Genomic DNA, 24888 nt, shown 5'->3' with positions numbered 1-24888 from the left:
GCGCATGCATCATTTCGGACCACAGCAGCACCTCTGAGAAGGAGTCTCTTCACCCAAAGCAATCAAATTTATTAATGGGATTATTAGCCATCAGATGATAATCCTCTTAAATCATCCTAAAGTCAGTTTTAAGCAGAAACGAGGCGAAATTCTGTGACGCATTGAAATGTTCGATGCGCTGTGAATGCATAAGCTAGCAGCTCATTTTGCTCTGATCACTTCTGCCACCTTTGATGATGAAAGAATGCTGAATTTCTGTGGAAATGATTGTTGTACAAAAGCTTCAGATATCTGTCGCTGAGATAGATGATGACTGGTGTGCAGTTTGAAGCAGAAACAAGGTGTTAATCCATCAACTGCGTCATCAGGGGGGACCAAATTTTAGGGGGCCGTTCGGTCTGCGACACCGGAAACCGGGGAGAGACAAGGACACATTGACGGTAGACAGATACCGAAGCAAGCAGACAGCAGGAGACAGGCCGACATTCAGTACATACACACCAAAATGGGGCACACATGAATGACAGATCCTAGAGAAACCACACACACGAGATCCACACAACTGACAACAGACACACACATACAGGACCCACACGACATGGGACACGAACCAGGAAAACAGACACCCCCTCACATATACACTAGACAGACACAGCCCAAGGGCACACACACACACACACATACACACACAGAACCAAAAAGTAACAGACAAAACAAACCCTATAAAGACGAGGACAGGACTGAAACACGAATCCCCCCCCCCAAAAAAAAAAAAAAAAAAAAAAACACAGATGGGCCAACGCACAGAAAACAGAACCACTTCTTATGGTCAAACCAACAGTTTCGAAGGGGTCAAAAAAACAACAACAAAAAAACAAAAACAAAACAATAAAACAAACAAACTTGGAGATACCACTCCACAAATAAAAAGATTTCTATTAAATATGGGGTTTGAATGTAGACTTTTTCCTACGATGAACCTGTCAAAGAGAAATGGAACGTTGGCTGCAGGAGGTAGGAGTTGAGAAATGAAATATTTTCCTTGAGGGATGTAGTTGAGGTGGCCAGGAAGGCAAAGCAGCCTTCATTTGCTGTCTGTTGGTGTGTTGTAAACCAGAAAGTAGTTTCAAAGGGGAACGATAATGAAATCAATTTTCCTGGAAAGCAAAGAACCTTGAAAAGACATGGATTTGAAGGTGATTCCTGGCAAGCTTAATGACGCACATAGCCCCAGGGTTTGTTAATTGAAATGGGGGCCTCCTTCCAAAAATTCCACTTTCTTAGGTCAGCTCTTTCATGCTTTCCTCCTAAAATCAATACAGCAATGACGAGAAGCTGAAACAGGAAGTTTCACCTGGAAAAATTTCAGCTTGAGTTACATAAATGATGACTTTTTCCTGCCTTCTCTCATTCCTTCCCATGTATTAAATATTAGAAACTACATACAATCAATGCTTTGCTCCTTCTCTGTCTTGTGCCTCTGGATAAGAACTGCACCCAACATGTTTGAGATTTGATTGGACTTCAGATTTTGTTAGGATAACAGATGGTTTAGATTCTAATAAGTAAGTCCCTTCAGCTGCTCCCTTGTTTTCACTCACGGTCCCCACAGCAGATCTAAGGTGGATCTGCATGATTATTTGGGCACAAGTTGTAGACCAGATGCCCTCCCTAATACAACTCCACATTACATGGAGAAACGTGGCAGGTGTGGGGTTTGAACCTTCCGCACTGAAATCAAGTGCACTAAGCACTTTTCCACCATCCCTAAAGCCAAATATGTTGGTTCAGGGGTGGAGCTTTTGGTTGTTGCGCATTAATATCGGCCTTCACAAGCCAAAACAACTCTGTGAAAACAGTTGTAAAAATAGTTCAAAACTAGTGTGTTGCTGTAGTGGCTTTCTCTGTGTTGTGTCATGATTTACTCCTCTCCTTAGTCCCCTTCAAGCCGTGGAGTCATGATCCCTGCATGAGAGGCACTCTGACCAGTCAGCTATACCCAAGCTCCCCTCAGGACGCAAACTCACCATTTCCAGCATGGGAAGCAGACACTCTGACGAGTCGGCTAAAACCCATGCTCTAGCCTAACTGAGTTTTCTCCCTTTATATCGCACCCCTTGGACACATATTGTGGTGTTTTGGGATTACCTTTCACTATGCTATGCTGATGATACTCAGTTATACATGCCGATAACTGCTGATAATCTCATTCACATAAAATCCTTAGAAGATTTCCTTGCATCGGTAAGAATTTGGAAGTCTAGAAACGTCCTAATTTTAAACTCTGATAAGACTGAAATGAGTGGCTCTAAGTGGCTCTACTTTACTCTATTCTACTCTTCCTTTTTTAGATATTTAGATATACCTTAGTATACAGTAGAGTTCTACCTTAGAAATGGAATATATTCTAGAAGACATACCTCACTGAATTTTCATACATCACACTGACAAAGTGAGGAACCTTGGGATATTTTTGATCCTACATTGTCCTTTGACCTCCACATTACAAATATTACGAGGCCTGCTTTCTTCCACCTGTGAAACATAGTGAAGATTTGTCCCATCCTGTCTATGGCTGATGCTGAGATCCTGATCCATGCGTTTAACTCTTCTAGATTGGACTACTGCAATGTTCCATTATCTGGTTTACCGCAGTCCAGCATTAGGGCTCTCCAATTGGTTCAAAATGCAGCCAGACTTTTGACACGAAGCAGAAAGTTCAACCACATTACACCCATTTTGGCATCCCTTCACTGGCTTCCTGTCCCAGTGAGATCATATTTTAAGGTTCTGCTACTAACCTATAAAATTGTTCATGGACTGGCACCTCCCTACCTAGCTGACCTAATTAAACCTTACGTACCGGCCCGGGCTTTGCATTCTCAGGGTGCAGGACTACTTTGTTTCCCTAGGGTGAATAAGAAGTCTGCAGGTCATAGAGCTTTCTCTTATCCTGCCCCTGTTTGCATCAATAAAACAGTCAGATTCTGTGGAGACTTTCAAGTCCAGACTTAAGACGCACTTATTTTGCCTTTCGTATGGCTAGCATGCTGGCATAGTATAGTTCTACTCTTTTTACTCTTTTAATTCATTTTATTAGGAAATGGAGCCTGCCGCAGCCTCAACTTTACCTAAATTCTGGGTCTTTTTTGAACCTTAGGGCTCGTGGCCGCCGATCATTTCCTGTTTTTCTTGTTGTTTAATGCTGTCAAATTATACTGTATTTCTTGTCTTTCTGATGCTTGATTCTGTTTTTTCTCTCTGTTTAAGGCGCAGCTCCATCCAGAGATGGGAGTTGTATTTGTGCTGGAGACCCTCCTGTCCTGTGCACCAACAGCATTTCCTGTATATTAGTTTTGTGAATTGTTCTGTAATTTATGTCTGGAGCATGGCCTAAGCAGAGGGTCACCCCTTTGAGTCTGGTCTGCTGCTCTGGGGGTTAGTAAGGTTAGACCTTACTTGTGTGAAGTGCCTTGAGGCAACTCTGTTGTGATTTGGCACTATACAAATGAAAATAAATTGAACTGAACCTCAGTGGTCAGAGAATCCTTTCGCTGTTGGGGGATTGAGGCCTGTTGACTACCATAGTGTGACCATATTCTGACTACCAAGAAACCAGGACACTCGGCCCGGTGATGAGATACTCAAAGTTTACTCAAAGATTCCTTATAATTTCAATACATTTCAAATATGTTTCCTCTGTATGGATAGAAATTTGTTATATTACAAAATACTATCTATAACCAAAGACAAAAATTCAGATAGGCTTCTCAGAGAAACCAGGACATATACTGGGAAAACAGGACATTTGGTCACCCTTGACTACCATATGCACAGCAACTCCTGCTGACCTCCGTCACATTCGCACATTACCCTGTCATCCCACTTAATGTGGTGTCACAAATACAGGCTTGCTGTGTATGTGCAGTAATTACATATTTGAATGTCACACTTTCCAGTGCTTTGATAAAGAAAAAATGCTGCAACAAGGAGGAAACTCCACCTACTCATCCATTTCCTGTACTTTCTTTCTTTGCAATACAATAATTTGTCCAAAAGAACAGTGGGAAACCATGACAATACTTGCATTCATGCCTCGAGGCAATTTTGAGTTCTTCTTTCTCCACTTGTTTATCAAACATTTATGTAGTGTCAATGGCGTCACTGATGTGTGGCTGTTGAGCAGTTTGGGATTTCAGTGTCTTGCTCCAACACATAAAAGTAACCTACATTTGAGGATTGTTCACACATTATCTTTTATTGAATGCAAAATATCCACCAGATGGAACTGCAGAACCTCTTGCAAGTTTTTGACACATCAAACATGATGATAGACAAAGACCTCATAATAATGTTTTATCCTACAAAAGAAACAAAAGAGTAGGAAGTGATGGTCTGTGCAGCCATTACAAACTTCAAGACCATATTATCACATGAGTGTACTTCAAACATGTCATAGCCTCAGTAGGAAACAAAAATTTATGCTCAAGATGTGACCTTCTTCCATGGTGGGATAGCAATGTTTGGGCATCAGTGGAGCAAGTGCAATGACATTAACAGAGACTATGTTGAAAAATAATAGAAGAACACACTTTGTCCTGTGATCTTTTCTGGGTAAGGCTGAAAGCTTTTTGAAATAGCTTCCAACATATATAAACACTGGTGAAAATATCCCACCATTTTGATGATGCTGCCCCACCGTTACTGTGGTATTGCTCCATGTCTTCTATATAGCCAAGCTATTAGATAATGGAAACAAATATTGGTGAATGCAGGCATAGTGCTGACAAAAGGCTCCTTAATATTAGTATTCACAGAATCAGAATCGCCTAATTTATGAGAATTAATAGGTGCATAAACAACAATAAAAAGAAAAGAAAAAAAAATACTTCTGTAAGAAGTAAAGGAGTCAAATAGACAAATGGGTAAGCTAAGTTTGCTGTCAAATAGATATAGTGGAATGGTGGAATGGGGCTGTGCAGGCATGCAGATGAACAGTACAGGGATGGTCAGTCTGTATTTTGTGGGAGTGGGGGAGGGTAAATGGGAGTCCCTGGCATTATTTATAAATCTAGCTGTGGATGAAAAGAAGCTGTTTTGCTGTCATGAGGTTTTAGTCCTGATGGACCTCAGCCATCTGCCAGAGGGGAGGATAAGAAAAAGTTTGTGTCCTTGGTGAGAGGGATCGGCCACTATCTTCCTTGCTCACCTCAGGGCCCTGGAGGTGTACAGGTCCTGTAGGGATGGCAGATTGCAGTTGATCACCTTCTCTGCTGCGTGGATGGTACTCTGAAGTCTGCTCCTGTCCTTAGCAGTGGCAGCAGCATACCAGATGGTGATGGAGGAGGAGATGATGAACTCAGTGATGGCAGTGTAGAAGCTCACCATCAATGTTTCTGGCAGATTGAACTTCCTTAACTGCTGCAGAAACTACATCCTCTGTTGTGCTCTCTTGGCGAAACAGCTGACATTCAGCTCCCACTTGAGGTCCTGGGTAATGATGATCCACAGGTAGTGGAAGGACTCTACAATGGCAGATGAAATCCACAACCATCTCCACTGTCTTGAGGGCACGAAGCTCCAGATTGTTCTGCTTGCACCAGGGCACCAGGTGATCAATCCCCCATCTCTAGGCAGACTTGTCCCCATCAGAGATGAGTCAGATGAGGGTTGTATCATGCGCAAACATCAGGAGCTTTACAATAGTCAGCATTTGTAACTTTCATGGCTGCCTGGGTGGATGCCTTCAAGGACTCAAGGTGGTTTTGTGTTGTGGCGAATGTGACAGCATGAGTCACGAGTGCATGCTCCCAGACCTGACCAAACCTCTGTGTCTTTACAAAGAGGAATCCAGATGTCCACGAGAATGTGATGTTCCCAAACAGAAAAGCCCTAGCCCATCTTATGGCCAAGAACCTTCTTTTTGTGACTCAGCAATGAAATCAAATGTACCATCATTCTACCATAAGTACAACAATACCTCTATGCTTCGTTTCACATGGAAGTTCAGAATGATTGTTCTTGCTTTGATTGCAGCCAATTGGAAGCAAACTTTCCTTGATGGTATTATCTGATTTCACGATTTGCAATCAGTATTTGCCGTAATAAAACAGATTAAATAAAAGTGCCTTGAAGCAGAAAAAGAAATCGTGCCTGAAATGTGGAATGTTCAGAGCCATGAGATATCCAAGATAGTGAATAACAGATACACCCTGCAGAACATTTGTGTTTTATCTTCCTTTTTTATCTGTACAACAACACAGTTTGGTATGTATAATTGTTGCCATATATGCCTAGATAGTGCATTATCTTACACACATTACTGACTACACCGCAGTCTCCATTTTGATGTCAATATTTGATGTTTCCTGACCTGCAGTGTGTCTTTTATCCCGTCTTTGCTTCCCAACAACAAAACAGTTTCAGACAACATTCTTGTGAGTATCAGCACATCAAGCAGTCTCCTGCAGGGCTCGTCAGACGCCTGTCAGAAACTGTGAGTATGAATGACACCCCGGTGACCCCTGCATTGACGTGGCACAGGCACACAAACAGAAAAAAAAAAGGCATTTTGAAAGTGTTTCACAAAAGCACAAAGACACGCGACTTTTCACGCTGGGGTATGTGACGAGTGATTTGATGACTATGGAGAGCTGCCAGCTGTGCTAGCAGGACAGAGTTACAGATCTGACAACTGGACGATTACCCCCACGCGCTCATACCCGCAGATAAGCACATGGATGCACAGCACCTTCCAATCATTTCAGATCTAATTTAGTGTTTTGGAGCATTCGTATTCCTGAGAGGGGACTCACTTGTTTGATCAAGGGATGCTGATTACACTGACAATAGGGCACAGCATAACTAACAAGTGACACTCGGGTGAGAAAACAACACATAAGCACGAGAGAAGTCAGACTTATCATGGATTTCAAAGAAACCTTATGTATCGGGTTTGACACACTGTACTACATTTTTAAATGCAATGTTAATGCAATGTTTTAATCAGGTGTTGCTTATCTCTTCTCATTCTGTTGAACAGTGCGACATCCAGAGCTGCGGTCTTGAAGCTCGTGCAGTGACAGGCAACAATCTGAAGGTTTTCACTGGATTCCAGCTGACTTCACTGATTAGCACCACTTTGAGTGGAGGTGAGGAATTAATTAGTGAACTCACATGCTGGTGTGATTGGATGGAACAAATTCCTCCAGATTGTTGAGCCTCCATGGCACACAGTTTGACACCACTGATTTAAATTATGTGGAAGCCACCTGCTTGGTCTATGGGACTTCTGCTCTCAGGAGCTTCCTGAAAAAAACTGGTGGCAGCCCAAGAATGCTTCCAACATAGCTCTGCATCAGTACCAATAATAAGTACAGAAAAATATTGTATTTTCACCAAAGAGCAAGAAACCCTTGTCCCAAACCAGAGCACAAAACTTCAATGACTAAAAAAAAAAAGAAAGAAATTCCATAAATGACATTTCACAACAATTTTCCTGGAATCACACTGATATCTATTAATAAGTCAAGTCTCAAAACATGTGCAGGTACTGGACTTTATGGCATCTACAACACCACAGAACCACTCAGAGGTCATTGATGGCAACCACCCTGGCAGACTATCGGTCCATCCATGTCAGGATATCCATGGTAATAATGGTAATAAATTGTGCAACATTTCTATAATGAGTTGAAATAGTGTGTGAGGCCAGAATGTTTTTCAACCCTTAGACCTCAACAGTTTTTTGAAGAAGACTCAACCCTGTTATTTCCTGTAACCCTGTAATTTTTAATGTTAATTTACTGTCTTAATGTATTTATGATTTTTTTAGGTTCTTGTTATCATATACACACTATTATTATTATTATTATTATTATTATTATTATTTATTTATTTATTTTATTTTATTTTATTTTTTTACTTGTTGTCATTTGATTTTTAAATGGACCACAATGGAAATAAATAAGTGTTTTCACTTTCTTGTGTCATCCATATATTTTAACGTATTTACAAAATGATGTACTTACACTGAACTTACTACATAAAATCACACACATGCACACTCACACTTTTAATATATATATGATTTACCACCCCCTGCTAGAATGGTGTGTGTGTCCAGAATGCAAACATCACTGTCCATTGTTCAGTGTTGTTAACTAGCTTATGCAGCTTCTCTAAAAATATTAGTGCTATTAACATTCAGTTTTGGTGGAATTCATCGTTGACACAAAATGCATACACATAGCCAATGGCAAATGTTAGCTCTCCCCAGTTTGTGTGTGATAAAAATTGCATGCATGCATGCATGCACGCACGCACGCATGCACGCACACATGGCTGCTGTAAAGCAGGTGCTTTGAATTTGAGAAACATAGACAGTGGTGGAAGACAATAAAAGCACTACACATTTCACTCATGGTGCCAAAATTACACTTACGTCCCTCATGGTAATAGCAACATAACACTGAAGTAAACTGACTAAGCAAATTGAACTACAAAAACACAATCAATCAACAACACTAACAACACTGTTAAACTAACATGAACCACAATAACATTTAAAAACCCAAAACCCCATACTCCCATGATGCATTGAAGCACAATGTCCATTGTTTACTGGTTAGCTAAAACCACTAATTTCTCAAAAATATTAGTCCTATCATATTTTGGTTTTCACAGCATTCAGCCAAATACAAAATACATAAGCATTCCAAACGGCAAATGTTAGCTCTCTCCGGTTCTGGCATGATCCAAGCCATACCCAGGAACACACAAAGAGGTGCCGCTTGCCTATTAAAAAATACTGTAGGTGTGTGTGTGTGTGTGTCACATTAATAAATGTATGTATGTGCAATTTTTAGTTTCAGATTGAGGTTTAAGGTCCTTGTACATGCCCTTATCTTTTGAGAAGATAACAAATATATTTCCAATATTAATGAAAAAATCATATTTATCATATTATTATTATTATTATTATTATTATTTTCCCTACTCCAACAAGATGAACAAGATAATTGTCACTGAGATTATTTCTGACAGTTTGTGCAGAAACGCTTTGGTTCTGCAGCTGTCCGGGTGGCTGGTCTCACATGATCTTGGAGGTGAACATACTGGATGTGGAGGTCCTGGGCTGGAGTGGTTACACGTGAAATGCCTTTTGAGATGGATTATGGTAGAGAAATGAACATTCAATTCATGGTCCACAGCTCTGATGGACATTCCTGCAGTCAGCATGCCAACTGTATGCTCACTCAAAACTTGTAACATCTGTGGCATTGTGATGTGATAAAACTGAATATTTTCAAGTGGCTTTTATTGTGGCCAGCCGAAGGCACACCAATAATAATCATGCTGTGTAATCAGCATCTTGATGTGCCACACCTGTGAGGAGAGATGGATTATGTATCTTAGCAAAGAAGAAGTGCTCACTTACACAGATTTAGACAAATTTGTGAACAATATTTGAGAGAAATAGGTCTTTTATGTATATAGAAATTGTTTTAGATCTTTGGGTTCTGCTCATGACAAATATGAGCAAAAACAAAGGCGTTGCATTTAATTTTTTCAGTGTATATATGTATGTATGTATGTGTAGTTTTTAGTTTTAGATTGATGTTTATGATCCATGCCCTTATCTTTTGAGAATATAACAAATATGATCTTTTCAATATAAAAGAAAAAAAAAACTTATTTACCTTATTGTTATTGTCACTGCTCCAGGAAGATTAATGGAAAATGATCCACAAATGCCTAAACACAATATTACATCATTACAACTTTACAAGAGCAAGGTCTTGATCTTTCTCATCTTATCAGCAAGCACAGTGTTGACAGCGGAAAAAGGTGGTGAGCAACTCCCACATCGGTCTCTGTGGACACACTACCAGATTGTCAGAACATGCACTGAGAGAGATGACTACACACATACATACTGTATATATATATATATATATAGTGAGGAAAATAAGTATTTCAAAACCCTATGATTTTGCAAGTTCTCCCACTTAGAAATCATGGAGGGGTCTGAAATTTTCATCTTAGGTGCATGTCCACTGTGAGAGACATAATCTAAAAAAAGAAATCCAGAAATCACAATGTATGATTTTTTAATAATTTATTTGTATGTTACTGCTGCAAATAAGTATTTGAAAACCTGTGAAAATCAATGTTAATATTTGGTAAAGTAGCCTTTGTTTGCAGTTACAGTGGTCAAACGTTTCCTGTAGTTTTTCACCAGCTTTGCACACACCGCAGCAGGGATTTTGGTCCACTCCTCCATATAGATCTTCTCTAGATCTTTCAGGTTTGGAGATTCAGCTCCCTCTAGATTTTCTATTGAGTTCAGGTCTGGAGACTGGCCAGGCCACTCCAGGACCTTGAAATGCTTCTTACGGAGCCCCTCCTTAGTTGCCCTGGCTGTGTGTTTGGGGTCACTGTCATGCTGGAAGACCCAGCCATGACCCATCTTCAATGCTCTCACTGAGGGAAGGAGGTTGTCTGCCAAAATCTCGCAATACATGACCCTATCCATCCTCCCTTTAATATGGTGCAGTCATCCTGTCCCCTTTGCAGAAGAGTACCCCCAGAGTATGATGTTTCCACCCCCATGCTTCATGGTTGGGATGGTTTTCTTGGGGTTGTTCTCATCCTCTAAACATGGGAAGTGGAGTTGATTCCAAAAAGCTCTATTCTGGTCTCATCTGACCACATGACCTTCTCCTATGCCTCCTCTGGATCATCCAGATGGTCACTGGTGAACTTCAAACGGGCCTGGACATGTGCTGGCTTGAGCAGGGGGACCTTGCTGCCCTGCAGGATTTTAAACCATGACAGCATCATTGTGTTACTAATTCTTTGACTGTGGTCCCTGCTCTCTTCAGGTCATTGACCAGGTCCTACTGTGTAGTTCCGAGCTTTCTCAGAATCATCCTTACCCCACAAAGTGAGTTCTTGCATGCAGTCCCAGACTGAGGGAGATTGACAGTCATCTTGTGTTTCTTCCACTTTCTAATAAATAATCATAACAGTTGTTGTCTTCTACCAAGCTGCTTGCCTGTTGTCCTGTAGTCCATCCCAGCCTTGTGCAGGTCTACAGTTTTGTCCCTGGTGTCCTTAGATAGCTCTTTGGTCTTGGCTAAGGTGGACAGGTTGGAGTGTAATTGATTGAGTGTGTGAACAGGTGTCTTTTATACAGGTAACATGTTCAAACAGGTGCAATTAATACAGGTAAAGAGTGCAGAATAAGAGGGCTTCTTAAAGAAAAATTAACAGGTCTGTGTGAGCCAGAATTCTTGCTGGTTGGTAGGGGTTCAAATACTTATTTGCAGCATTCAAATACTTGTATATATATATATATATATATATATGAATTATTTTATTTTGGTACAAAGAAAAAAGAGAGAAAAGAAAAGAAACTGTTCAGTACAAAATAAAAATAAAATAAAACAAAATACAACTGATTTCTCTGTTAACTTAAATAACCAAAAGGGCATATATATATATATATATATATATATATATATATATATATATATATATATATATATATATATATATATATATACCAGAGTTGAAGTGATTAAATGAAATTTAATTAGATTAGATTAGATTAGATTAAAGGGCATTTCATTTTGGATTAGATTAGATTAGATTAAATTGATTTTTGTTTGGACTAGATTAGATTAGATTAAACGATTAAACTTTATTTGTGATATGTATGTGCATATATGAACGATGAAATATGTGAAGAAGCTAACACAGATTTTTCATTTTGAAACATTTATTATAAGGCAAACTATACGTACACTGTACAAGAAGTCAGGTATATTTACATTTAGTTTTCAATATCATCAGATACATAACACTGGACACTTAAACAACTACTAAACGTGGAGTCGTCAGTCATTATCACCATCACGATCAGTCTTCAACAACATGAAACATCAGATATATAACATTAAGGAGTTTATTACATAATACCCCCTGTGCTTGCTCACAGGGGGTCGTTTTGACCATTGGGGTTTTTACGTAATTATTGTATGGCCTTGCCTTACAATATAAAGCGCCTTGGGCAACTGTTTGTTGTAATTTGGCGCTATATAAATAAAATTGATTGATTGATTGATTGATAATACATATCGCATACACTCTTCAGTCATCACTAACACAACTGGTTGAGTTGTCTCACTCAACCAGTTCACAACTGACATCTAGTAAGCAAGGGATTCTTTGATCATAATCACCATCATAATACAGTCTCAGTGATGCCGGTAACGCGTTACTTAGTAACGCGTTACTCTAATCTGACCACTTTTTTTAGTAACGAGTAATCTAACGCGTTAATCTTTCCAAATCAGTAATCAGATTAAAGTTACTTCTCCATGTCCCTGTGCGTTACTATTATTTTTCATTGTGGGTCGATAGCAGCATTAAACTTGGTCCGTGGGCAGGAGGTCGGGGTTCAACTGAACTGCCCACTTTAAGTGAGCTGTGAGCTTTTCATCCACGTTTTTTTGCAGCTGCTCGACTCGTCGTCACCTCTTAAGGCACGGTGATCAGCACACCTGCACTGAGCTTTACAAAGACATTTTTATACTTTTTTTCCTCCTTTATTTAGAGCTGAGCTGAGCCGCTCCATATCTGCACGTTAAAACAGCTGATCCTCCGCGACGCGTCAACAACTAACACTATTTTCCACTCAAATGCACCTAAGCTCTCTTTCTGAGGACCACATGATGTGAAAACACAATAAAACTTTCTTACCTGTAAATCTGGTCACGTTTTCTGCATAAATAAATGTTATCCATTCTTTGTGCTCAAACGCCAAAGTAGGGGCGAATCCAGATGGAATGGGGGCGTGGGGGAGGGATGTGCCCCTCTCACAACACCCCTAGATTAAAGGTCCAGTTTTGAAGCCTTTTTTTACTACAACTACTAATATTACTTAAAATAATATTAATTTCGACAAGTAAAATATTTAGAGAGAATTTAAATGTTAGAAAAATGCTAGAATTAATTTAATAGTTACATTTATAAAAAATGTAGGTTCGAAATTGCAAGTTTTACTATTACAGTGCTGTCAACAGTTAAATATGAGGTCAAGAAAGAGGTCTTTATTTTACTTTTTATAAAACAAGTATTTATTTTCATTGAAGTCAAGAAAGGGTGACTATAAAGTAACTTTTGGCAAAACAGGTATCATTGTCATGTTGAGGTGGCAGAGGGTTGTTGTCGGCAGCTGGGAAAAGTAACTAAAAAAGTAACTAGTAATCTAACTTAGTTACTTTTTCAAGGAGTAATCAGTAATCAGTAATTGGATTACTTTTTCAAAGTAATTGTGGCAACACTGTACAGTCTTCAGTCACCACTAATACAGTGTCTCACTCAACCAGTTCACAACCTAAGCATCACTTCTTCACACACCTAACCTCCTTCCAGTTGCACTTGACAAACATAAGTGCTTGGAAGACAGAGTCACTGAGGCGACACCTCTCAGGCCTGAAGATCTTCCCCGCCACTGAGAAAACCCTCTCCACTGGAGCTGATGTGGCAGGGATGCACAGGTATTGCTGGGCCACCTTGGCCAGGTGTGGATACCTGCCCTCGTTGACCTTCCAGTAGGAGAGTGGATCTTTGTCCATGCACAAGAGGGGTTCATGCAAGTAGTCTATGACTTCTTGGTGGGCTGGGGAGACATCAGAGGAGGTGGGCTGGACCTCTTTTGTTGAGTTTGTCATGCGTGTTTACATTTGAAGGGTGAGTTAAGTGGCCTCTTTTGTTCTTTAATAACTGATGTTTGTATGGCACTTGTGTCATCACCCTGACATTGTGATATTGTTTGGAGATAGGAATGGATAAGCATAGTAGACTGTTTTGCTGGGTAGATGGGAGGGAGAAAGGTGCTTTCTGTGTTGCAAGAAGATAAAGGCCTGTCACAGTGGCGTATTCGTAGAGCTGCTCATTGCGGCGTTGTGTTTCATTTAAATACGCCCGAAATACGCGCGTACTCAGCCTTTAACAGTGTTCGTTCATACTTACAGCTGCATGTGTTCGCGTTTTAATGTGTGCACACAGTTGCGTGTGCCATGCCACACCAGTTTCAGTGCTATTTTCTGCCTTTGTGGAAGTGCGCTCTGTTCTCTACTGCATGGTGTGGTGCAGCTCAAAAACAGAGTCATTTAACATTATTATTATTATTATTATTATTATTATTTATTTATTTAATTTTTTTATGCAGCGAGTGCACGTTTATTTTAGAGTCACAGCTCTTTTCAGCTTTGATCAGACTGATCGATCAGGGCGTTTGATGAGCGCACCGACATGCAGCAAGTGCACCTTTATTTTAAAGAGTCACAAAGCTTTTCAGGTTTGATCAGACTGATCGATCAGGGCATTTGATGAGCGCACCGACATGCAGCGAGTGAACATTTATTTTAAAGAGTCACAGCTCTGATTAGACACAGAGAGAGAGAGAGGGGAGGGAGAGCGCTTTTATTTTATTTTATTTTAAGGAGTCTGATAGAGGAGAGAGAGCGGTTTTATTTTAAGGAGACTGAGACTCCTCAAAATAAAACCGCTGTCTCTCTCTCTGTGACAGTGTGCGAGAAAGCGCTTTTATGAAACGATGTGACACAGTGAAATAGTCCTCATATAATTAGTCCAGTATGATAAAGTGAAGAAACGATCTTGCAGTATTTATAGCTCCAGAAGAACAACAGGGAGATGTGAAGTGGTGCACAGTACCGTGCTGAAGCGTGGGCGGGCTCACAATAGCGGACAGTAGCACGATGCTGCGTGTACTCACGTGAAGGCTCCATGCTGTGCTGTACGCTGAAGAAAATTAAACAGGTTTAATTTTTTCCATCCTACACTCATAGCCCTCAACATACTGCTGCGTATTGAGAAAAAACTCCTCGTGAAGTGGGCGGAGAGCTGCTCATTACAGTGTAGACGATACGCTGTAATGAGCAGCTCTACAAATACACCACTGTGACAGGCCCTATAGGTGGAAAGACAGTATTGTCCTCAATTGAGATGTGTTTACATGGTAATTGTGCTATCACCCTGTTTTGAGAAACCTGCAAGGGTTGGCTTTGTTGTGTGAAGGGACTGAGATGTGACAAGTTTGCTTGAATTGAGCTGACAACATATATTGTATATAGAAGGCACTTTTGTAAGATTGTGAATTTTAGTCAAAATTTAATCAAATTTTAATCCAAAAATTTGGATTAAGGTTGGCATGCAAGCATGCTTGATTCAAATCCATCAGGTTTTCGCAAAAATATAAGGTCAGATACTTTTCTAACAGACCTCGTATACTGAGTTGTCTGGCTGGCTGGTTACAATTAAGGGCCAGTGGTGCAGCAATGCACAACATCAGTGTTGATGGAGTTTGCATTGTCTGTTCTCCAGTTAGTGCTGTCACATATGCATTATCTGGGCTTCTCCTTCCAAAATGTCTGGAATGCTCCAGATTGTGTCTATCCAAGCTTGATGGGAGAACAAATCAAGTCCCACAGGGCAAGCCTTGCATTGCATTATACGAGAATACATTAGAAGGCAGGCACTTTTCATTCCATGATGTTTCTTTGAACGCTGGCATACTTAAAATAGGATTTATTTGATGACAATAAACCTGGCCAGACAGAAGCTTTGAAATGAACATTAATTTGCATTCTCTTTTATTTGACACAATGCGGCATCATCAAGGCAAAAACTGCAAATGCACATCATAAAAGTTAAATAAAGTGCCATTCAAAATGGCTTTTTCACTTGATTCTGATTCATTGTCTGATCTGGTTGAGTGTGCATATGCGTGAATAACTGTGTGCACTTACTAAACATTGCACATTTTACAGCAGCAGATGTTGCTGGGAGGCTTCCAAATGTGGGAGGCTGACAGAGGCTAAAGGCAACCCATTGTGATGCGCTAAAAGCCAGGTTAATGCCTTGCATGTATAAACTGAAAGCTGGGGCACCCGGCAGCAGTACATACTCCTCTCCTTTTATATTTCACCAGCTTGTGTAGCATCTTTTTTCTTTGAGTGGCATGCATCTTTGTGTTGATGTTGTTGTTTTTTTTTCTTTTTTGCAGCACTTATTCCCTCACTCAGTCCCAGCAATAAGCACATTCTGTGTCACAGTGGCGGCTAGCTGCTGCATCAGGAAGTTTCTCCATCTCCCTTTGAAAGGTGCACTCCTTTATCTGTGCAACAATATACCAACACAGGCACTGCAGATAGAGCAGTGTGACCTCACTGTCTGCTGCATTGATTTCAAATTAACATGGAATAAATGGGTAATATTCAGGTTGCAATGGAGAGAGCAGGTTCCACTCAAAATCCACTTCAGGTTGCTGCTTGTTGTCAGCATAAATACATCTATGTGTGCCTATTTTAAAAGTGCTGATCTGTAAATTCTGAAGTTGAGATGTTTGCAAAAATCGTTCGAGGCAGCCAGCCAGTCACCAGGTTTTTGATTCATGTTCCCAGCTTGTCCAGTTATTTCCAGGCAAAGGCTGGTTGTTTGGGATAAATACATCAAAGTTTTAAAATGTGCCTTAAAACTAGACAGAATTCTGAGTTTAAGATTAGCCTCTGTCTTAAAATAAGGAAAACAATCTTGTTCCTTTGCTTGGATGATTGACATCCATTGCCTCTCTCTGTTACTGGTTAAATACAGCTTGATATTCACTTGAAAAACTTATTAAGACAAAGTGAGATACATTTTCCTAAAATAAGACATTTCTTCTTCTGTACAAAATGCTTGACAAGATTATTTTTTCTAGACAAAAATTACGTCACATTTTCTTTAAACAAGTCTTTTTTTTTACTTTCTGAGATATCAGTTTTTGCAGTGTGTGTTTGTTTGTTTACATGTGGCTAGGGATGGGTATTGATAAGATTTTATTGATATCGATACCATTATCGATTCCGCTTATAGATCCGATTCCTTATCGATTCCCTTATCGATACCTCTTGTGAATTTTCTGTGTACTAAAAGTAGGCTTTGCAGATTTTCTATGTCAACAACATTTTATTGAGTCTTAAAGTAAATAAATATGAAATTGGTCAGTGGATCCTTAAACTCTGGACAGAATAAACTCTACATGGTGGATCCTTGATCTCTGGACATAAATAGAAATAAATAAAATCTGTAGTTTTTGTCAAAAGCATTTTCTTTCAGACATTATTGGCATGAATGTCTTTCCATACATCTGAGCTGAGCTCTTGCAGCTGGCTGTTCTGTGTCAGGATGTAATTCATAAAGAATGCAGGACATCTCATTTTGGGAAGAAAAAAAAGTTTTAGTGGATTGTAGTTTGTTTTCTGTATTACAGCATTTGGAAAGAGGTGTCATTTTATTTAATGTGGCAATTCACTTTGAAGTTATTGATTCTGACCGAACTCTGTCTCGGCAGACAGTGACAGAGAGTTTGAAGCTGTGCCAACGGAATGGAGGATGATTCTCAATTCTTGACTGCACCAAGACAAGAGTCCAAGATAGTGACTTTAATCCACACAAAAGTGACTCACGATTGACATATATTAATGGCTTTGAGAGGGATTGAGAAGCAGATTTGCCGCTTCTGAAGGACCGATAAGGGAATCTTTGAGCAAAAAGACTATTAATATCGGTGGATCGAATCATTTCTTTATGATACCCGAAAAGAACCGGTTCTCAATACCCAACCCTACATGTGGACCTGAGATAGACTGGCATCCTGTTCACAGTGTATCCTGTCTCTGGCCGTATGACCAATGGGTTAAGCTCCAGAACACCCCCCTCCCTATCTTTGATTGGTGTAAGTGGGTAAAGAAAATACACCATACTTCTGACTTTTACAATTACTTACACACAAATGTATGTGCTTGTTACTTATTTGATTGATGTGCAACAACCAACAGCTGCATGCCGGAACCAAGATATTTTGCTGTGGCTTGTTTGATGGTGTAGTAAACACTAATGCAGCGTGTTCCCAAGTTGGTCACAGTTATTTCACGTAAAAATAAATCCTTGCATTGAACTCTCTCTCCCAAGTTTCACTAAATCTAATGAGGAAAAAAAAAATCACACTAAAAAAGAAAAGGCCTATTACTTGGCCAAATGTCTGCATAATTATGATGATCATAGATTATCAGCCTAACAAATCTGAAGTCACTCAAAGATCAAACGCATTGGATGCAATTAACATTCTGAGGCATGAGATACAAAATGAGCAAAGCTTTGAGTTCATACAGTATCTAACTTCTAATAGAAGGGAAGGAAGAGAGCAAGGTAGGAAAAAAAGAATAATTAGCATTTATGAAAAACACAAGCTGACATATTGCGAGTTGAATTTGCCTGTTTGAATTTTGCAGTTTCCTGTCACTGCTGCTTGGAATCTAGGAAACAAAAGATGAATGAGCAGAGCTCAGAAAGGAGAGTGTTTCAGAAGGATGTAAAGATGAAATGTCAGTAATTTCAGGTTCCTCAAAGCAACAAGTCTGTGTAAGTGATGACGGTACGCCTCGCAGAGGGTTCCTCTTCTGTGTCTTAAATGGGTGCATATCAAATTGGTCTCTATTTCAAACCCCAAAGGTAGGATATGCATTCAAATGAGTTTTTGCATCATTAAGCAAGATTACCGGTGAATCGGCTGTCGTTTGTGACGAAATGCGACCGTGGACTCACTGTATAATTTCATTCAAGTTTGACGGCATGCACTTCGTTTATTCCATTGGATCAACTCCAGTAAAAGTTATCACTTTTATTGTACATGGGGGACATATAAATTAGATACTACATGGTGATCTGACTCTTCTGTTTTGCTTATGCTTTGATGCTTAGAGTTTAATGTGTCCCTTTTGTAATACTTATAGATCACAACTTAAATTGGTTCAAATTTAATGTGCGTCAGCCTTGTTTGTTCTTTTGTTATCTAGTGTATGTCCTATATAGCCCAACAGAGAACAAATGTGTGCTGCAAAAAACGTTTAGTAGGCTTACATAATGAGTTTCTTCTTGGCTCGCACAACCTACTTTTTCACTGATGAAAGTGTGGGGCTAGTTCTCTGATTGTTTTAAAAATGGCACAGTGTGAAGGTAAAATTCATTCAATCATTCATATCATCAATACCCACTTACTCCATTCAAGTGTCACAGAGGGGCTGGAGCCTATGCCAGTGGTCATAGGTGAAGAGGTGAGGTAGGCACTGGATGGGATGCCAGTCTATCACAGGGCCACAAACGTAGTCACGCACAGAGTCAGTTTAAAGTTGCCAGTTCACCTAACCTGCATGTCTTTGGAAGTGGGAGGAATCCAGAGCACCTGGCGGGAACTCACACGAACACAGCAAGAACATGGGAACTCACCACAGGAAGGACCAAGTATGCAGGAGTTAAAAGCAAACAGTAAATATGAGTTAATTTGAAGATATTTGTATCCAAATCAGTTGAACATTATCAATCTTAAGAAATGAAACATACACTCTTAGGCATAAAACGCTGAATTTAATTGATAAAGTTAAGGTAACTTTTTCCACATAATACTGTCAATTAAGTGCAAAACAATATTGTAGTTGAAATTATTTAAATCAAATGAAACATTATTATGTAAATCCCAATATTGTTTTGCACGTAATTGACAAAGTTATGTGGAAAAAGTTACCTTAAATTTATCAATTAAATTTTACATTTTATTTCTTAGACTGCAGCTCTATTTGGAAGTGGTCTCTTCTTTTACAAAATGTAATTCCCAATGGAGAAAGGAAAGAAGACACCCACAATTCACCTGGCTGCGGCACAGACAGTTACAGCGTGAGGTGTGGATAGATCAGCTGTTGATACACAGCCACTTATCTGCTTCAGGAATGCAAAACATGAGCATCCCTTTGACCTCCAGACACTGACATCATTAGCATAGATGCACCTGCATCTTGGATCATGCCCAGAAAACCTCACCACTCTCCTTTTTGTTTGACACGGACAAATCCCAATGGTTCCCAAGAATCCTCCAAAGAGACCTACTACCAGATACATACATCTGCTCATTAACTGAAGTCCTTGGTACCATTGGAGGCCTTTGTGGACACCAGGTCAAGGCTTTAGAAATTAAAGAATGAAATAAATAGCTCACTTCAATTGAGAGAGAAGTGACAACACTTATTTCCATTGTGGCCCATTTAAAATTCAAATGATAAAATAGAAGTAACAATAAAATAAAACAAAAATACTACTACTACTACTACTACTACTACTACTACTACTACTAATAATAATAATAATAATAATATTATTATTATTATTATTATTATTATTATTGTTATTATTATTATTGTTGTTATTATTATTATAGTGTGTATATGATAACAATAACATAATTCATAAATAACTTAAAATAGTAAATAAACATTACAAAATATGTAATAGGAAATAAAAGGGTCAAGTTCTTCTAAAATCTGTTGAGGTCTATGGTTTAAGGTACTAAAAACATTCTGGACTGACACACCATTTCAGCTCATTATAGAAAATGTGCATAATTTATTTCCACCATTGAAAAATATCACCTACCTTTTTTTATAAACACCACCCAATCCAGAGCCCATGGATCCCCATGGGCAACATGCTAGTTACATTTAAAATGTGTCAGAGTAACCATTTGATAGTTGTTACTGTATATGGTGTTTGAAAGTGCAATTACATTTACAGTGCTGTTCGTAGTGTGTTCACAATACATCCCTCAGTATGTCCTGAGGTGGTCTGGCTGTCTAAAGCACAATCAAGCCTCAAGGTATTTTGGGCATGCCTGTCCTTTAAATGGTCAAACACTATCCAATTTCAATATGATAACAAAAAAAAAAAAAAAAAAATTAAAATACACAACAATTAAAATAAGTGTTTTCACTTTCTTGTGTCATCCATGTATTTTTAATGTTTTTTCAATTATATTATGTACTTACAGTGAACTTATTAAATAAAATTATGCACTCATTTAATATATAGATGATTTACTGCCCCTGCTGGAATGGTGTTCGAGTCCAGAATGTAAATATCAATGTCCATTGTTCAGTCATCTTAGCTAATATCTGGATTTTCTCCAAACATAGTCCTATCAATGCTCTGTTTTGACAGTGTTCATGCTTGACCCAAAAACCATAAGCACACCAAGCAGCAAATGTCCATGATCAAAATCATACACACATGCATGCATGCAGGCACACACACATGTACCCACAGCTTTCTGTCTTTTCTGCATTCTGCCACAAGCAGGTGCTTTTATTTTTACACACCCAGAAACAGAGACATGGTAGAAGACATCAAACACACTGTAGTTCTCACTCATTGTAATGACAACATGACACTTAACTTACTCATGGTAACAGGAACTTGAAACTTAACTAAACTGACTAAACCAATGAGCTACAAAACACAATAAATCAATGATTTGATTTGATTTGGCAGTAAAATACAAGTACATAAAATACATACATACAAGATATAAAATTGCAGAGGATAACACAAAAAAGCATAAACACTTATTCTATTGTGGTCCTGTGTGCCAATAACATTAACAACAGTGTTAAACTCACATGAACCAAAATAACAACATTTAAAATCCCAAAACCCAGATCTCTCATTGCAGGACAACATCCATTGTTCACTGTTGTCACCTAAAATCACTAATTTCTCAAAAAAAATATTAGTTCTATCAACTTTCCCATTTTTGCAGTGTTCATCCATGGCCCAGAATTCATAAGCATACCAAATGGAAAATGTCAGCACATTCGCATCCATACACACACACAAACAGAAGCCAATGATACAGAGGCTATTATAAATGTATTTTTTCCCTCTTCTTGGATTGTGGCTGAGCACATGTACATGTCTCTTGTGCATAATACCAGGCAAAATTTATAAGAATCTTAGCTTTATAAATGTGAATATATTTTCCTAGATGCGTAAAACATATAATTTGGCAGTAACGCTGAAAATATTAAATCTGTTTTGAGATTTTTTTAATCTTTTGTCAATATACAACTTTATTCAAGCAGATGAACTGTTTTGTTTTTAAAAATGTGGGTATAGTCTTTTGGTTAAAAAGTACTGTGCTATATAAAAAATATTTTAAATGTTCAAAAAACAAAACATCTACTGTGTAGTATAACAGCCCCACCTGCTGGGAGCTGCAACACAGAGACCTGGAAGCTACAGCTGAGAAATTGCAGTTTCAGCAAGTGGTAAAATGATGTCTCTTGACATCCCATCACTGATTTATTTGTAGAAAAATGAGAGCTTGACTGGATGAGAGTTTGACGGTCCTCTACTACCCATCCTGAGATATGCGCCCAAATTGTCAAATAGGCCACTGCTGCATAATTCTGTGTGGCAATCTAGATGGACTTGGTCACTTATCTAAACACGATCACTTTTTAAGTAACACAAATTCACACCATACCAAGGTTTTACCAAAGCCTAGGAAAACATTGACAAACATGTGGACCAGTCTGTATTTTCAGTGTTATAAGACTATATTTTCACATTCATCTTATTTGTTTTGCTGAATTTTTCTTTGTAAGGCAACATAATGTACAATCCATCATAGATTATTGGTGTCGCCTGCATTTATATGAGTAATGCAATTTTTGCTGAATTATAGCGACTGTACTTCCTACGATTTATTTGATTTGGTTAGGTGACCTGTTTACCTTGGATTTTATTGTCTAGACTTTGGAAGCAATCCCAGGCAAGTTGGAAGTCACAAAAATGCTGCCGCAGCATGTGTGACAAGACAGCCCTGAAGTTCTGAACACTTTTAATAGTTTTAAGAGTGTGTATTGGGGTCACTGCTCATACAGCAGAGGCAATGTGTCCGACTTGCCTCTACAGTTCGGATGCATCCCTGAGGATTCAGTATTCCATTAGGACTATTATTTCTATCCTAAATTAATCCCAGTCATTTAACGCTTGGCTGATGTCCATTTGAAGTCATTATGAAGAAGCACTGACATTGTTTGATAAATTATTCACAGCATTATCTGGGATTCACTCCAGTCATTGGCCATGGCCATAAGGGTTGATCACTTGTAACTGGAGAGAAACTGGTTTACCTTGATCAAATCAATGGACATATAATTTTTGTACATTCTATTCTTCTTTAAACATATTAGCACCACCAAAAAGGTAAGTTCTCACTGCAGGATTTTTTTTTTTTTTTGTCTGTTTCTAAATCTCAAAATACATAAGCAATTTTCAAAGAGATTTGAAGATTTAGGCCTTGTGTCAAGGCCTGAGACTGATGGAGATGAGGTGTTCTGGTTCCTATTTTTATGAACAAGGATGATGTGCAGAGCTGCAGTAACCACAGAGGCATAAACTTGATAAGCCACAGCATGACATTATGGGAAAGAGTAGTAGAAAATAGGCTTAGAAAACAGGCAATCTGTGAGCAGCAATATGGTTTCATGCTGAGAATGAGCACTACAGATACAATGTTTGCTCTGAAAATACTGATGGAGAAGTATAGAGAAGGCAAGAAGGAGTTACATTGTGTGCTTGTGGATTTAGAGAAAACTTCTCACGGGGTGCCAAGAGAAGATTTGTGGTATTGCATGAGGAAGTCTGGAGTGGTAGCGAAGTATGTGAAGGTAGTACAGGATATGTATAAGGATAGTGTGACAGCAGTGCAATGCACAGTACAGACTCATTCAAGGTGGAGGTGGGATTACACCAAGAATCAGCTCTGAGTCCTTTCGTGTTTGCAATGGTGATTGTCAGGTTGACTGATAAGATCAGACAGGAGTCTCCATGGACTATGATGTTTGCAGATGACATTGTGATCTGCAGTGAGAGTAGTGGTTGAGTCTGGCCTGGAAAGGTGGAGATAGGCTCTGGAGAGAAGGGGAATGAAAGACAGTAGGTGCAAGACTGAATACATGTGAGTGAATGAGAGGGAGCCCAGTGGAAGAGTGCGGGCAGAAGGAGTGCATGTGGTGAAAGTAGATGAGTTTAAATGCTTGGGATTAACTGTCCAAAGTAATGGACAGTATGATAGAGAGGTGAAGAAGAGAGTGCAGGCAGGGTGGTGTGGGTGGAGAAAGGTGGCAGGAGTGATTTGTGATAGATTAATATCTGCAAGAATGAAGGAGAAAGTAGACGGTGGCACTAAAAAAAAAAAACAGTCGGCAAAGCTGGAGGTGGCCTTGCTGAAAAATGTGATTCTGTTTGGGATGATTAGAATGGACAGGATTAGGAATGAACATATCAGAGGCACAGCTGAGGTGGGATGTTTTAGAGACAAAGTCAGAGACGTGAGGTTGAGATGGTTTGGACATGTTTTTGTGAAGGCTCTCAGTTGTTCAGGTGGCTTCCATAGTAGAGAAGCTTGAATCTTCGACTGGACTGGGTTGCTTGACGTGAGGACATTTCGCTTCAAATCACAGAAGCTTCCTCAGCTAAAATTCTTGCTCTGGTAGTCTGGCTTCTGTCTTGACTGTTGTAGAGAAGAATAACAGAAGCCCCAAAAGCTGGCGTTTTAAACCTAACCAGACCCCTCCTACTGAGAGGCAGACTGCTATAGGTTAGTGACTAAACAATTGCTCTAATTAGTACCTATTGTGCTCTAGTTAGCACCTTCCTAATGACAGTCCCTCCTAAAGATGGGACTGAAGCCTCTCCTGACGGCTCTCCTGATGCCGTGAACGACTCATTACCATGAACAAAAGACTGAAACTGCTTTGACCTAAGTACCCCATTGTAAATAGGGGACAAGACCACCTCCCCGGTTAAGGCTGGGTTTCAACTGTTTCACATACAATGCCTCCTTCACTCCTCTCTCAAACCATTTCCTTTCTCTGACTAAGATTTTAACTTCCTTGTCCTCAAACGTTTGGTTAGTGTCTTTAA

At 39.3% G+C, this 24888-nt stretch overlaps 1 long non-coding RNA gene across 1 annotated transcript; it reads left to right on the top strand.

The window, feature by feature from the left end:
* The first annotated feature begins 228 nt into the window (after positions 1 to 228).
* LOC117520530 lies at positions 229 to 19471 on the top strand. Its single transcript, XR_004563675.1, has 3 exons — positions 229 to 360; positions 7055 to 7061; positions 19461 to 19471. It is a non-coding gene; the product is annotated as an uncharacterized LOC117520530 (long non-coding RNA).
* The last annotated feature ends 5417 nt before the right edge of the window (positions 19472 to 24888 follow it).

Source organism: Thalassophryne amazonica, chromosome 1 (genome assembly GCF_902500255.1).
Source record: "Thalassophryne amazonica chromosome 1, fThaAma1.1, whole genome shotgun sequence".
Classification (NCBI taxonomy): Eukaryota; Metazoa; Chordata; class Actinopteri; order Batrachoidiformes; family Batrachoididae; genus Thalassophryne; species Thalassophryne amazonica.
This window is presented reverse-complemented; position numbering and strand designations above follow the sequence as displayed.